Source organism: Berghia stephanieae, chromosome 1, assembly GCF_034508935.2.
Source record: "Berghia stephanieae isolate SIO BIC M18660-M18661 chromosome 1, UCSD_Bste_1.3, whole genome shotgun sequence".
In the NCBI taxonomy this organism is placed as follows: Eukaryota; Metazoa; Mollusca; class Gastropoda; order Nudibranchia; family Aeolidiidae; genus Berghia; species Berghia stephanieae.
The window spans coordinates 50,211,101-50,225,915 of record NC_088360.1 but is presented as its reverse complement, the minus strand read 5'-3'; the positions used below and the strand labels follow the sequence as shown (position 1 = coordinate 50,225,915).

Genomic DNA, 14,815 nt, shown 5'->3' with positions numbered 1-14,815 from the left:
TATTGGTGAACCTTTTCCTCAAAACAGTTTAGGGTAAATTTGGCTGGTATGGAAAAGTGTGAAAGAAAGGAGAAAAAAAGTTTAACATTTTGAAAATGACAAATTCATTTTATCTTTAGCAGAAGTGCACATTACGTTACTACTGCATTTGTAATTTCAGGATATGAACTTTCACTCTTTTCACTTAATATCTAACTTTGGATTCAGTCACATGAAAATGTGTCATCTCCAATTAATCAAACCACAAAAATATGGTTTCTTCTATAATACATCATAATTTCAAAACGTTGGAAAGGACAAAACTGTATTCCTTTTAGCAGAAGTGTTTATCATTTCACAACTGCATTAATTATCTTTACAACAAGCTTCCTGACAACTGAAGGCATCCACCCAGACCATGCAGCCATATACAGAGTGCATTCATGGAAAGAATGGGACTGCTGCCCAAATGATGTCATTCAGGAACCCAAAGAAGAACTGCCAAGCGGAGTAAATCTCCCCAGGAAAGATTGGTTGACACTGAACCGGGCAAGGTCTAAAGTGGGGAAGACCAAATCAACCTTACAAAATTGGGGACTTTCTTCAGACTGCCGATGTCAATGTGGACACACGGCTCAAAACATGGACCACATCCTTCACGAGTGCGAACTTGGACCACATATCAGTGATATAGACCTGAGAGGCTGCACCCCTGAAGCCATCCAATGGATCCACCACTGGCGCGACACGATATGATGATGATGATCTCCAATTAATCAAACCACAAAAAATATGGTTTCTTCTAAAATACATCATAATTTCAAAACGTTGGAAAAGAAAAAACACTAAATCGTGTGACAATATCAAATTTAACAAGCCAAGAATGTGATTCAAAAATTAAACATTTTTTCTGAGTGGTCTGAGCCGATATAATTGAGAATTATGAAAGTTTTGAGTGGCAGGTCACCAGATAGTATGGAAATAAAATTGGATCAATTGTAAAAAGACAATATAAAATACAGCCCCACAAGTATATGTGGATTTTCTATATACAATGAGATTACATATATATGTCCTAAATACATTATTATAAACACTCATCAAAACTATATACAATGTCATTAAATATCACGATTTATAAATCTATGTTAGAAAGTGGTAGCATCTTATAATTTATGCGAGCAATAAACATTTAATGGTTATTAAAAATCATTAGAACATGTTGGTGATTTCTTTAAAAGATGCCAAATAAAATGCCATATCCAATTACAATGAATTTCATTTTGTTTATATTCCATGTATGACTTTGCTTAATTCAACATCGTATTATATATTAAACAAGTAAAAAAGATAAAAATACTTTTGGCCCATTTCCTTACAGAAATGATATATTTCTTCCTTGGCAAAGGAGCAAATAAACGCACAGTCCAACTGGCAATATATGTTACTTTTAAACTACTCTATTTTACCAATTAATGATTGGGCGACTGAGATGTTCATTATTTGAAGAAAAAAGGAAGGTAAACTACATGTTGAATTCAAATAAAAACAACTAAACACTTGCTTATTTATATAATGACTACTTGGCCATGACATCATATATTCGAAAACAATGGATCTTTTTGTTTTTAATTCTTAACTTATTCAAGCTAAATTCTAGACCCCACTTGTCATATACCTAATATTATTTTGGCGTGAAAAGTGTGAATAAACATCTCTCTCTCTCTCCTCTCTCTCTCTCTCTCTCTCTCTCTCTCTCTCTCTCTCTCTCTCTCTCTCTCTCTCTCTCTGATGTTTATTTAGTAATAATGGCTGGCTGAGAAATTTATCATTTGAAAATTGATGAATCAAAAACAATATTAGAAGATCAAATCTATATATGAGAATATATTTTTACAATGATAATATAAATAACGGATTTGTGTAAAATTGTTGAGCTTGTAATTTCTTTCTCAGACAAAAGAATATAGTTTTTATATCAACAATAATTTCTTCTCTAAGCATTAAGTATTAACATTATACAACAATATTTCAATATTAAATAAATGAAGTATCTATTCCTTTTGTGAATGGCTTATGTCATATTTGCACAACTGCCATAAAGTATAAAACAAATTCAAAATTACATTCCATTGAAACTCAACATATATGATATGATTATAAAGCACGAGATAATAAAACATGTACAAGAACATGATGATATTGTGATGTAATTTTGTGTGAATAAGATATATACTGTATAATGATAGGAGAAATGAATGGTAGATGCATTATTATTAAAGCGCAACGTTGATGAGACGATTTCACTATCTGTATGACAAAACAAAGCCTATCCAACCACAAGATGATTGTAAAACATATTCCTAAATGAAAATGTGTGAGTTGATGTCAACCATATCATTATTGTTTTTTGAAAACGACGGGATATTTTTTTAATCAAAATTAAAACAATGCTTACTCATAAAAATTCATCATTGTTACTATTGTTACCGCTATTTTCATACAATTGCGAATAAATTAAAATTCTATCAAGCGTTACTTACGATGACATGTGACAAATGAAAAACAACATTACTCAATTAGGGTGTATAAGAAAATCAGTAGCACAAAGCCCTATTCAACTACAAGTTAATATAAAATCTAAGAACGAAATTTTAGAAATGGACTATGATTTTAATAATCTCTGAAAAAGAAAAAAATGATAATGAATACAAACAAAGATCAATTACATATCAATCCAGATAAATACATTCAAATTATTGTTTACTTTAATAATGATTGCTTGGCCGTAATATCAAATATTTGAAAACTTGATGAATCATATTTAAAGAAAATAAAAATAAATTCTAGTATTTTAAAACACTCTTTTAAGTTCCTGAATGTTATGCATCATTTGTTATAAATCTATGACTGCTATACTAAAGAGTGAAATTAATTTTAAATTACTTGATATAAATGATGTAATAATAAAATATATTCCTATTAAAATTAATAAACTACATGATAAAAAAGTGTTGTCATGACAAAATTAAAAGGGCATTATCTATAGAACATTTTGCAAAATATTTATATATTTATAGTTAGGTAACATATCACACATTTTATACAAATGACAATAATAGTTATAACATTAAATTTATAAAAGAAATAGAATAAACATTTTCAAAAAGAGTGAATTTTCTATTAATGTAAGGTAATGCCAATAAAATAATAATACGAAACACCTGAATTTCAATTTATGTATATAATGATAACGAAAGCGTTCTTGAACCTGTTTGTTTTTTAAACAAACTGTAACATATTTTGTCAACATGTGCATTCTAACTAAATACTAAAATATCAAATTATCAAATTACTACGGCTGACTAAGAAATTTATTACTTGAATAACGATGAATATGAGCATCACTCTTACCTTTCTTTTAAGAAAAACTATTATTACTTTTGTATAATTGCTAATAAATCAAAAGAGTATAGGCATCGCAAAATTAAAAGGGTATTAGAATATATCTATAGAATGATATGTCAAGCGATCTGTGTAATGTTTAAACAGAGAGGTTTCTAGAAACAAATCACTTGTTTAAGTAGTAAGCATTTACGTGTACAGAAAAAATATACTCAAGCTAATCAATATTAAATAAATGAATTGTTCTGTTTTTAAAAAGTTACTGTTATATTTGCATAAATAATGTTAAAGTATTAAATGAGTTTGAAATTACATTCTAATAAAACCAGACATTGATATGACTTTAAAATATTAGACAATAAAACTTATAGGCTTATATAATGATACATGAATAAGAGATTAAAATAAGGTAAACTGAATATTGGATGTAATGAAAGTACATTTATCAAAACTTTATACAAAATGAAAGCTATTTTATACAGTACGCGTGTCATTAACATTAAAATGGCCATTGAAAATTCTGAGACAGGAAAAAATTTCTTTTAATTTTGATGAGATGACTTTTCTTAAGAAAATTATCTTTCTATCCAACTACAAGGTAATTGTAATAGATATACCCATATGTCATGTTGAGAGTTGATGAAATATTGTGAACAAAAAATTAAGATTAAAGAAAAATGACACAACACTGCAACTTGAAAAAATACGACAAAAACAACTGAAAGTTTACCATATCTGAAGTTAAAGATTGGGCATTTAAATCTTTTTAACGGTGAATGAATTCTTTAAGTGCTTGAGTGTATAATATAGGCTTGAAAAAAATTGGAAAGGACGCGATGAAAGGAGCAATGGTGATAAGAGTCACCATTGATGGTGAAAGAGGCAATGGTGATAAGTCACCATTGATGGTGAAAGAGGCAATTGTGATAAGAGTCACCATTGATGGTGAAAGAGGCAATGGTGATAAGAGTCACCATTGATGGTGAAAGAGTCAATGGTGATAAGAGTCACCATTGATGGTGAAAGAGGCAATGGTGATGAGAGTCACCATTGATGGTGAAAGAGGCAATGGTGATAAGAGTCACCATTGATGGTGAAGAAGCAATGGTGATAAGAGTCACATTGATAGTGAAAGAGCAATGGTGATGATAGTCACCATTGATGGTGAAAGTGGCAATGGTGATAAGAGTCACCATTGATGGCTTGACTTGTTGACTTGCTTGCCTTGCTTGTCTTGCTTGCCTTGCAAGGTGGCAGGGACGATAAAGCCACTTTAAATGATCATGCATTCTAAGAGTAATTTTCAGGGTCAGATCGGCAGAGATTGCACCAGCAGAGCTCAAGATGAAGAAAGTATTGTTGATATAAAAGTGATGGCAGGTATGTAGATGATGGAAGCACCAGCAGTGACAATGATGGTGAAAATGGCAAGGCAGGTGACGTGATGATGGAAATCACTCCGGCAGGGCTATGGTGGTGAAGATGATGATGATGGGAGGCGATTCTGATGGCAATGGTTGTGTTGGGAGGTGATAGCTTTGGAAGGGATGATGGGAAGTAATGGCAGAGTCATAGGGGTTGTGATAGAAGAGACCATGATGTGAGATTAGTGGTAATAAGTGAAAGCCATGGCTTGGCGAAAATGATAGAAGCAGGTTCAACAATAAAGATCCAGTAAATGGCACAGTTCCAAACCCAGGGTCAAGGTGACCCATCCAGAAAGAGTCAAACAAATCACATCCCTATCTTCAAGACAATTGTAAATCAACATTCTGCCCAAACACATTCGGGCTTCCTGTAGGCCTCCAGTCCGCCTACTGGACTTGGGTATGGACATGAAACACAAACAAATACACCCCCACCGGTAGAAGCACACTTATCTGTATTTCAAATCCATGCGAATGCCAACCACAATCATCTTGTCAACAAAGAACACGAATGTAACTCACCCGGCCCTAACCAGTTGGAATCAACTCGAACCCAAGTCCAGAACCACACCACCACCTTCACTTTATCACTGAATCTACCTCCAGCATCCTCATCCTCCCCACAACTTCCACCCACCACCACCTTCCTCGACTAACACAATCTCTACATCACAATCACTACAACCCCACCAATACCACCATCATCACTTCCTCCACCATTACCTCCCTTCACAACCATTGCCATCATCATCACTTCCCATCATCATCCCTTCACCACCACAACCCTCCCATCATGATTTCCATCATCTCGTCACCCAACAATGCCACCTTCACCAACAATGTCACTATTGTTGCTCCACCATCTACATCCCCATCATCACCTCGCCACCAACAACTCCTCCAACATCTTGATCACTGCCATTACAATCTCCGGGGCCCTCCAATATAACCCATCCCATTACTCCGCTGAATACCACAATCCTCCTCCATGACCTCACCATCCCTGCTGGCCACCGCCCCTACCGCCCACATATGGCCAATCTCGATTCCTGGAGCTTGATGACGTCAAATATCTGTAACAAAAAGTAACAGATCATAAAATGCAGGGGGAAAAAATCAGTTCTTTGACTTCACATCTAGTTCAACTTTTGTTGATTCTTGTCTAATCCTGGGGCTTTCTATCTTTCAAGATTTTCAAGTTTGCGTCAACTAAGTCGTTTGTAGTCTTAGTATATACAAACTATTTTGCGAGAGAACTTGTCTTAGGTTATACATACTATTTGGTGAAAGGCCTCGTCTTAGTATATACATATTTTGTGAGAGGCCGAGTCTTAGTATATACATATTTTGTGAGAGGCCTAGTCTCAGTATATACATAATATTTTATAAAAGGCCTGTTCTTAGTATAATAAACATAATCTTTTGTGAGAGGCCTAGTCTTAGTATTATATACATACTATTTTGTGAGAGGCCTATTTAACACCTACAATATGACATTGATTGATATCATTCATGGTGCACAAAAAATATGATCAAAACACATATTGCACGCTATTATTTGCAATTACTGCCTCGATGAAAATATTTACCTCCTGTCTTAGTTGTAGTAGTAGTAGTAGTCGTAGTAGTAGCCGTAGTAGTAGTAGTAGTAGTAGTAGTAGTAGTAGTAGTAGTAGTAGTAGTAGTAGTAGTAGTAATAGTAGTAGTAGTGGTAGTGATGATGATGTGGTAGCAGTGGTTGTATTTGTAGTGAAGATTATGTTTTGGTGCATGTAGTAGTAGTTGTAGTGATGATGAGGTGGAGTTGACTGCATTTGTAGTAGTAGTAGTAGTAGTAGTAGTGGTATGATGATAATGTGCTTGTGATTGTAGTTGTATTGGAAGTAGTGATAATGATGTGGAGGCGGTGGTTGTAGTAATAGCAGTGGTAGTGGTGGCTGTAGCAGTAGTGATGATGAAGTGGTGGTGGTGGTGGTTGTAGAGAGGAGGATGAGTGGCGGTGGTGGTTGTAGTAGTAGTGGTAGAAAGCTTGATGTGGCAGTGACGGTTGCAGTCGTACTGGTATTGATGATGTGATAGTTGTGGTTTCAGTGATGATGATGTGGTGGTTGTGGTTGTGGTAGTAGTGGTAGTGATGATAATGTGTTGGTAGTAGTGGTTGTAGTTGTGGTGATGTGCAGTGGTCGTAGTGTGGTGATGATATGTAGGTGGTTGTACTGGTGGTATTAGTAATGATGATGTGGTGGTTGTGGTTGTAGTAAAAGTTGTAGGATGATGATCTGGAGGAGCTAATTGTAGTAACGATGGTAGTGATTATGATGTGGTGGTGGTGGTGGTGGTGGTTATAAGCAAAGTTTTATTAACGACAATGTGGTGGTGGTGGTTGTTGCAGTGGTGGTAATGATTTATAATGGTGGTTTTAGTAGTAATTGTGGTGATGATGTCATGGTGGTTGTAGTGGTAGTGGCAGTAGTGTTGATGTGGTGATGATAGCTGTAGGAGCAGTGGTATTGATGATGATAATGTCGTGGTGGCGTTTGCAGTAGCAGTGATGAGTGGTGGTGATGATTGTAGTAGTAGTAGTAGTAGTAGTGATGATGATGTTGATGATGGTGATGATGATGATGTGGTGGTGATAGTGGTAGTAGTATTAGATGTTAGAAGTATTAGTTGTATTAGTAGTAGTAGTAGTAGTAGTAGTAGTAGTGTAGTAGTAGTAGTAGTAGTAGTAGTAGTAGTAGTAGTAGTATAGTAGTATAGTAGTAGTAGTAGTAGTAGTAGTAGAGTAGCAGTAGTATAGTAGTAGTAGTAGTAATAATAGTCGTAGTCAGAGACGCCAACTTTAAATTTGGCTCACAGGAGTTTCAGACACCACTCATAGGAATATCAATGCCGAAAGAGGAATTTCCGCACACAAGAGAAAGGAATTGGAATGTTACATAAACACATTGCCATATACAATCCCAAAGTTTCCTGTAGTATACTGGTGGTAGTGAGGATGAGGTGGTGTTCGTGGTTGCAGTAATAGTGGTAGTGATGATGATATGGTGGTGGTTGAAGTAGTAGTGGTAGTGATGATGATGTGGTGGTGGTGGTTGAAGTAGTAGTTGTAGTGATGATGATGTGGTGGTGGCATAGTGGTTGTAGTGTTGTGGTCGTGATTTTGGTTGTAGTACAAATGGTAGTGATGATGATGTGATAGTGGTGGTTGTAGTAGTAGTCGTGGGAGTGATGATAATGTAGTGGTTGTGGTTGTAGTCGTAGTAGTGGTAATGATGATGTGGTGATGGTGGTGGTTGCAGTAGTAGTGGTAGTGATGATGTGGTGGTGGTGGTTGTAGTAGTAGAAGTGGTAATGATGATGTGGTGGTTGTAGTAGTAGTGGTAGTGATGATGTGGTGATTGGTGGTTGTAGAAGTAGTGGTAGTAATGATGATGTTGCAGTGGTGGTTGTTGTAGTAGTAGTTGTGGTGATGATAATGTGGTGGTGGTAGTCGTAGTAGCAATGGTAGTGATGATGATGTGGTGGTGGTGGTGGTGGTTGTAGTAGTAGTGGTAGTGATGATGATGTGGTGGTGGTGGTTGTAGTACAAATGATAGTGATGATGATATGGTGGTGGTGTGTAGTAGTGGTGGTAGTGATATGATGTGGTGGTGGTGGTTGTAGTACAAATGGTAGTGATGATGATGTGGTAGTGGTGGTTGTAGTAGTAGTGAGTAATGATGATGTGGTGGTGGTGGTTGTAGTATAGTGATATGATGTGTGGTGGTGATGTATAGTGTATGTGTGTGGTGGTGGTTGTAGTAGTAGTGGTAATGATGATGTGGTGGTGGTTGTAGTAGTAGTGGTAGTTGCAGTGATGATAATGTGGTGGGGGTGGTTGAAGTAGTAGTGGTAGTGATGATGCGGTGCTGGTGGTTGTAGTAGTAGTGACAATGATGATGTGGTGGTGGTGGTTGTAGTAGTAGTGGTAGTGATGATGTGGTGGTGGTGGTTGTAGTAGTAGTGGTAATGATGATGTGGTGGTGGTTGTAGTAGTAGTGGTAGTTGCAGTGATGATGATGTGGTGGGGGTGGTTGAAGTAGTAGTGATAGTGATGATGTTGTGGTGGCGGTGGTGGTTGTAGTAGTAGTGGTAATGATGATGTGGTGGTTGTAGTAGTTGTGGTAGTGATGATGTGGTGGTGGTGGTGGTTGTAGTAGTAGTGATAATGATGATGTGGTGGTTATAGTAGTAGTCGTGGTAGTGATGATAATGTAGTGGTGGTGGTTGTAGTAGTAGTAGTGGTAAAGATGATGTGGTGGTGGTGGTGGTGGTTCTAGTAGTGGTAGTGATGATGTGGTGGTGGTGGTTGCAGTAGTAGAAGTGGTAATGATGATGTGGTGGTTGTGGTGGGGCTGGTAGTTGTAGTAGTAGTGGTAGTAATGATGATGATGTTGTACTGGTGGTGGTTGTAGTTGTAGTAGCAGTGAAAGTGATGATGATGTGGTGGTGGTGGTTGTAGTTGCAGTGGTAATGATGAAGTGGTGGTGGAGGTTGTAGTAGTAGTGACGATGGTTGTAATATTAGTGGCAGTGATGATGATGAAGAGGTATCCTTGGAACAAATTGACCTCACCGGAATTTGACGGAAGTTGCTCGCTACCAAAATTTTTGGCTCTCGACCAGAGTTTTTTTCCGGTGAGACCGGAGTTTTGTCATCACTGATTAGTAGTAGTAGAAGTAGTATTAGAGATTAGTAGTAGTAGAAGCATCGAGAAGTAAATTCTGGCCTCCACACTTGTTTTATAGACTATTCGAAAGCTTTTGATTGTGTTAATCATGAGAAACTATGGGAAACTCTCCTGGAGATGAACTTTGATCCTAGAATTAGCAACCTGATAAGATCCCTCTATGAGAACCAACAATCAGCGGTACAACTAGAAAGCGGAACAACAGAATGGTTCAAAGTTACAAAAGGAGTAAGACAGGGATGTATTCTATCACCCCATTTGTTCAGCATTTACACTGAAGGTATAATGCGAGATGTGGAAAACGATGTCAGGAGAAGTAATTACAACGAACCTAAAATGCAAGGTCTACCCATAAAAGATCTGAGGTACGCAGACGACACTGCACTATTGTCCACAACACCGGGGGGACTAGAGAATCTAATAACATCTGTAAAGGAACATAGCGAGACCAAAGGCCTTAAGCTGAATATAAAGAAGACCAAAATCATGAATACTGACAAATGCAAAACAGATGCCATCATAAAAATCAATGGAGAAGAAATAGAACGAGTAAAGATTTTGAATATCTTGGAGCCAGGATTGAGTACAACGGGAAATCGGCCCCAGAGATCAGGAGGAGACTAGCAATGGCAAGATCAAAGCTAGAAAAGATTAATAATATCTGGAAAGGGCAGTGCATTCAAACAAAAATCAAAATCCTCAAAAGTGTTGTTTTCCCAACTGCAACATATGGATGCGAAGCATGGACTATCAGCAAAGCAGAGAGCACAAAGATCACAGCTTTTGAAATGGCATGCTACAGAAAAATACTCAGAATATCATGGACTGAAAAACAAACAAACAAAGAAGTCCTGAGAAGGATCGGAATAAAATCACCAATTCTTCTTCAAACTGTAAGAAATTGAAACTAAACTATTTTGGCCACACGACTCGCCACGAAATCATTAGAAAAGCACATTCTGCAGACAAGGGTAGACGGCAAGAGAGGAAGAGGTAGACCAACAAGAAGCTGGGAACAAGATATATGTGAATGGCTGGGAATGACAGCAACTCAAGCAAGTAGACTGGCGGAAAACCGTAATCTGTTTCGCAAGAAAGTTCGGGAAGCAACGTCCTACGCAGGATCGGCTGACTAGATGATGAGTAGTAGAAGTAGTATTAGAGATTAGTAGTAGTAGTAGTAGTAGTAGTAGTAGTAGTAGTAGTAGTAGTAGTAGTAGTAGTAGTAGTAGTAGTAGTAGTAGTAGCAGTAGTAGTAATGGTGGTGGTGCTTGTAGTAGTGGTAGTATGTTCGTTTTTAAGGGATTTACGGCGCTTGCCACACATTTAGATAATATCAGCGCCATAAAAAGGAAGAAGTGGGAAAGTAAAACTTTCTAGAATTACAATCGAAGTACCAAGAAAAGGGAGACAGAGGAGATCAATAGGGAACAGATGTAGATGTAGAGCCATATCAATGTACTTAGTTTGAGATCTAATGTTATCTGACAAACACAGGTCCACAAGAGGAAACACAAGAGAGAGAGAGAGAGAGAGAGAAGAGAAGAGGAGAGAAGAGAGAGAGAGAGAGAAGAGAGAGAGGAGAGAGAGAGAGAGGGGGAAGAGGGTGAGGGAGGTAGAGAGAGAGGGAGAAAGAGAAAGAAGACCAACAGACATTCCTACCTCAAAGATAAGGCTCCAGTCCTATGAAGAATACACAATCCAATCCTGTCCATCCTTGAGAAAATAATAAAAAACGTTATTCTTGTTTATGTTGTGATCGAAGAAGTTATGTTTTGAAAGAAATGCACTCACAACTAACGTTCAGATCATCTTTACATTCATCCCGATAGCTCAACTGGTTAACTACTAAAACAATGTGACAAGTTCTGTTCCCCTGTTGAGCCTCAAAAGCTAACTTCTAAATGAAGACATAGCACAAGGCTATTAATCGTGCAGCACAGACATATCTTATGACACTTATGAGAGTTTATACTCTCAAACCAAACTCCTGATTATTTCAATATATAACATTAGTAAAAAAGAATTCTACTACTATAACTATAAGCAATTTTACTTTGTAGTTGTTAGCTAAATGACGAGAAAATATTTTACAGTAAGGATAGAGACAAAGTTTCTTTAAATGGTGGGCCAGTTTTATTAATTTTATCACTTGTCAACTCTTTAAAACCATGTTTTTGGCAGGATACATTGATCTTTATCACTGTTTCAGTTTCAGTTGGGTGGGGAAGTGTGGCTCAATGGTACAGTTTTTGTTTTGTACCCCAAAGGTCCCGAGTTCGAATACCGGCTGCACTGTGTGGCCTTGAGCAAGTCACCTCGCCCAAGCTCAGTTTGAAGTGCAGCACTGCGGCTGATGTCTGGGTTATTCCAGTATTCCCTTGGAAAAAAGAAATTATGTTTTGAAAGATATGCAGCCTTGCACTTAATGATAATAGTAACTAATAATTTTTTGACCTCGCCAATTAAAAAAATATAATCAAACTCTTGAAAATGAATTATCAGCAGAAAAATTGTCAATTCTGTAAATACCAAATGTTGGTTAATGCTGAAGGCAATCTAAGGTGGAATACTGGAATCTATGATTTCAGTTTGTAAAACTCTTTGTGGATTCCAAACAATGGATCAGAAAATGGTGAGATCGGAGTCAAACAAAACAGTCATAAATTAGATTTGTTCATTCTACAATTCCCGTTTACATCAAATTGTCGGCTGGGATTTTTTTCAAAGTTTGATATATTGTGCAGATACACTATTTCTATAATTAAAATGGTGCTGATTGAAGCTCGAAGAAAAAAATAACGGTAAGAATTGAATTGTAAGACAGTATCTGTCTTTGTCTAATAAATTGAAGCTTACAATTGAATACTTATCGTTATTTCACTATTTCTATAAGCACATGAAAGCTTTCCTTGTATTTTGAGGTGCTTCATTGTAAAAATCACCTGCAAAGAATCTCAGTTCTTAAAATACAAAGGGGCATAACTCAGTATAATTAGTTTGACCTCCAATATTGACTCATATTACACTACACAGCTGACAAAGTTTAAAATATTTGGCTTATGAGGCTGTTAAAAGCTATTGAATTCAACGCTTTCAAATTCAATTTTTTTTTAAAAAACCGTTAACAGTCTAATTAATGTGGATTATACTCATTCAGATGAATTCAGTTCAGATTGGTATGAATGTCGATTTTTATGTCTAGTCTAGTGCAAGATTTTTTATTATATAAAAAAAAAATTCAATACACCGTGAAAAAGAGCGCTATGTAAACACACGAAAAGGCTTTATTTGACGGCGTTATAGTATAGTTATGTGACATACTGTAGTGAAGCGTATGGATAATGGAATTGTGTATGGGCGTGTACAGATAATTTGGGGTGACCAATTTGGTTCGATATTACGGACCCTGAAATTGAAATCCATCCATTTTATTTTATTTGGATTCGGAATGAATTTACTACAACGAATAAAGCTTTAATTGTAAGCGAAGACGTCTATTATCTTGTAAGTGTAAAAATCAAGTATAGAACCTTAGGAAATTAACTTATTATATATCTAGGCACTTGCAAGAAGTAGCCTTCGCGAGTTGAAAAGAGGCGAGGATTTCTGTTTCCGTTTTTGAGGGAAAAATTTTTAGGAGTGTTTTAAAAATATTCATTTTTCTTTCTCAGTGAAATGAAATGGCAAGTATTATATATCATTGGAAAGGGCATAAAATTCTACATACAGCCATGCTAATATTATTAACTTCCTATATCGTGATTTTGAGAAATCTTTGTGTAAAGAGATTGTGTGTTTAAACGTTTATAACTTTTAAACCAGAGATGGTCCTTCTTAATAAAAAAACCGTCCTTCTGAGATATATATTCAAGTAGCTTCTCTAAAAATTTCAGAGCAAAATATGGTTGCACTCAAAAGTTATAGCTCCCCCAAAAAATAGAACTTGTCCTCGATTGTTTGCAGAAGATTTTCTTATAATATTGATTCACTTCCTGTTGTCTGCTGCGCTTTTTTTTACTTGTCAATCCACATCAAAACTTTACAACTGTTTTTCTTACAATATATGCAATTAATGTAAGTTATTTTTGTTTTACATTATTCAATTAATTGGCGTTTTCATGTCCATGCATTCATTTTATAAGTTACACTTCTCTTTCTTTTTTTCTGATCGATTTTGATTTTGACGTTTTTCATTCTTTGACGGGCGACTGTTCAATTTTGAGGAACGGGGGAGCGGAAGTTTTTTAAATCACCTATTTTCGATATTTTTAAACACTAATACACAACCTCAAACATTTATCAGTCCATATCTTTGCTTTTATAAGGTCTATTTTCATTTTGAAAAGTTCAAAGTGAACAACTAAATGACGCCGTTTCAGTGGTATATTTGGTCTATCTTCATGTGAATAAATATTTTATTGTTGACTTTTCCAAAATTACAATAGGTCATTCATTTGCATGTCGTGATCTATTTTTCCTTGATTTCAGCTGTTTCAGCTCTAAACTATACTTTTCTCTCTCAATAAATAAGTCTTTTTCTGTTTGCAATGTATTACAGAGATGTTGAATTACCGCATGTAAAAATTTCATAGTTGTATCTGAAGCAGTTTCTGAATTATACTTGATTATCCATTGGGTTGCTGTGTTTTGATTTTCCACCACATAAACGGTCATAACTTTTTAACCAGTTGAGATAGAGCGATAATTTTTTCACTCCAGTAAATGTTTTACTCCCCTTTATTTTTCTACGCTAAATTAATACCCATATCACTATTTTGAAAAAATCTTGCAAGTGCCTAATATATCTAGAGCACTAGGCCTAGGTATCTCGACTGTATTTAACATCTACAACACAACGCAAACGAATAATATTACCATATATTTAAAGGAAAGTCCTCAAAAATATTATAGACAAAGCTACTATATGATCATCAGCCAGCAAATTATAATATTACATTGATATGTGCCATAAGTTTCGAATAGTTTCATATCTTTGATCACTTGGTACCTTAGTGGTTTCTTTTATCGTCTAATTTTTTCTTCAGTAGGAGTTTACAGTCTACAGCTGTTAAAAAGTTGTCGTACTCGTACTATATAAATCTTTATCATTTATCCAATCATTGTCAAATTAATTGTTAAGCAATAATTATTAAAATATCATGTCCTTACCCTACAACTCTTTCCCCGGTGAACTTAGCCAAGAGAAAGAAAGAAAGAAAGAAAGAGAGAGAGAGAGAGAGAGAGAGAGAGAGAGAGAGAGATGGAAAGA

At 35.9% G+C, this 14,815-nt stretch overlaps 1 long non-coding RNA gene across 1 annotated transcript; it reads right to left on the bottom strand.

Annotated features, from left to right (window-relative positions):
* Positions 1-4,679: 4,679 nt before the first annotated feature.
* LOC144964186 (uncharacterized) lies at positions 4,680-14,548 on the bottom strand. Its single transcript, XR_013643766.1, has 3 exons — positions 14,422-14,548; positions 11,206-11,259; positions 4,680-5,884 (listed from the first exon to the last, which is right to left on the bottom strand). It is a non-coding gene; the product is annotated as an uncharacterized LOC144964186 (long non-coding RNA).
* Between the last annotated feature and the right edge of the window lie 267 nt (positions 14,549-14,815).